Raw genomic sequence first — 2,500 nt, forward strand, 5'->3', positions numbered from 1 at the left:
AAAACGACCAACTCAGTTTTCTCCGGAGAGAATTCGATACCCAGCTTAAGAGCCCATTCAGACAAATTGTCTAAGGTATCTTGCAATGGTCCTTGCAGATCGCTAGCCTCGCTACCAGTAATGGATACAACGCTATCGTCTGCAAGTTGCCTTAGCGTGCATGAATTTGCAAGACATTCATCGATGTCATTGACGTAAAAATTATATAAGAGAGGACTTAAACATGAGCCCTGGGGAAGGCCCATGTAACTAATTCGGGAAGTTGTCGAATCGCCATGTGAGAAATACATATGCTTTTCTGACAACAAGTTGAGCAAAAAGTTATTCAAATTCGGTGAAAGTCCCTGCGAATGAAGTTTCGCGCTTAAAACTTTTACAGAGACAGAGTCAAAAGCCCCCTTAATATCCAAGAACGCAGAAGCCATTTGCTCTTTTCGAGCAAATGCGACTTGAATTTCAGTAGAAAGCAACGCTAGGCAATCGTTCGTCCCTTTGCCCCGGCGAAAGCCAAATTGAGTATCTGAAAGTAAACCGTTTGTTTCGACCCATTTGTCTAACCGGAAGAGAATCATTTTCTCCATTAATTTCCGGAGGCAAGAGAGCATCGCAATCGGCCTATATGAATTGTGATCAGAGGCAGGTTTCCCGGGTTTCCGAATAGCAATGACTTTTACCTCCCTCCAGTCATGCGGAACAATATTTAGCTCAAGAAACTTGTTGAACAAATTCCACAAGCGTCTTTTTGCAGAGTCGGGTAGATTCTTCAACAGGTTGAATTTTATTCTATCTAACCCTGGAGCCTTATTGTTGCACGACAGGAGAGCCATTGAAAATTCCAACATCGAAAATGGAGGCTCTTCCGTAGTTACTATAAACGCGTCGCGAAAGGTTTTCTGTTCCGGTACAGAGTCCGGACAGACCTTTTTGGCAAAATCGAGTATCCAGCGATCTGAATACTCCTCACTCTCATTCGAAACGTCTCGGTTCCGCATGCGCCTGGCGGTATCCCAAAGAGTGCTCATCGCTGTTTCCCTCGACAACGCGTTTACGAACCGCCGCCAGTACCCGCGTTTTTTCGCCTTTACTAAGCTCTTCATCTGCCTGCCCAGTGCCTCGTACTTTCGAAGCAGGTTGACAGTGCCGTACTCCCGGTAGTTCTTATACGCCGCGGACCTTCGCACGTACAGCTCAGAGCACTCTTTGTCCCACCATTTGTTGGGAGGGCGCTGTCTAATCGTTACCCCGGGTATCGGTTTCGTCTGAGCTTGAGTCGCGGCGTCGATTATCAAGCCAGCTAAGAACGCGTATTCTTTCTCCGGAGGAAGTTCCTCGTGAGTCTCGATAGATTCCGCTATAATAGACTCATAACGCTTCCAATCAATATTACGTGTAAGGTCGTAGGAAATATTGATTGGGTTCGGGGGAGTTGAACCATTAGCAATTGATATAACGATTGGAAGATGATCACTACCGTGGGGATCGTTGATTACTTTCCACTGGCAATCTAACGCTAGTGATGTCGAGCAGAGGGATAGGTCAAGCACGCTTTCACGTGCTGGAGGATTAGGTACACGTGTCGCTTCCCCAGTATTCAAAAGTGTCATATTGAAGTCGTCGATCAAGTTACAAATTAAAGAAGATCGGTTGTCGTCGTACAGCGACCCCCATAGCGAACAGTGAGAGTTAAAATCTCCCAAAATCATAAAAGATGCGGGAAGCAATTCTGCTATATCAAGGAGTTGCTTCTGTTCAATCCGCGCGGATGGGGGAATATATAACGAAACAAGGCAAAGGTCTTTTCCATTCAAATTCGTTTGAATGGCAACAACTTCAATATTCGAGATCGAGGGGAGGTCGATTCTGAAAAAAAATAGCACTTTTTGATCCCTAAAAGTACCCCTCCACCGTGTGAGTCTCGATCTCGATGAATAATGTTAAAATCATGGAAATTGAGTTGATCGTTCGAATTGAGAAAGGTTTCACAGAGCGCGAATGCGTCACAATTGTATGTATTCATCAAATGAGAAAATAAATCGAATTTGGGGATGATACTTCTGCAATTCCACTGTAATACAGTGAAAAAATTCCTAACCTCTTTCGCCGTATTAGTCATCGAAAGATATAATAGCTGAAATGAGGGGCCAAGTTTCTGCTAGTTGCTTCAAAAAGGTTTTCACTGTAGGAAGAAGGGCAAGAAAAATATTTTGTAGGGGATCTGGTATGTTGAATGTTTTAAATATCCAGTCCACAATATCAGAAAATTTTATGAACCCTGTTTCTTTTTTATCTTCTGATCGAGAAATGGGTGCACGAGGGGTTTTTGGTGCCCCAGGAAGCGGTGGGTACTCCTGGTTTGATTTGAAATTAAAACCGGGAGGTACTTGCTTCGGTTTTTCTTCACCGCTTCCTTTTTGTGTTGTCTTATTGGTCATTCCGCTAGGGGTTATCTTACGACCTTTGCGAGAAAGATTAGGAGAATTGAGCATTCTCCTCTTCCTAG

Source organism: Wyeomyia smithii, chromosome 1 (assembly GCF_029784165.1).
Source record: "Wyeomyia smithii strain HCP4-BCI-WySm-NY-G18 chromosome 1, ASM2978416v1, whole genome shotgun sequence".
NCBI classification, from domain to species: Eukaryota; Metazoa; Arthropoda; class Insecta; order Diptera; family Culicidae; genus Wyeomyia; species Wyeomyia smithii.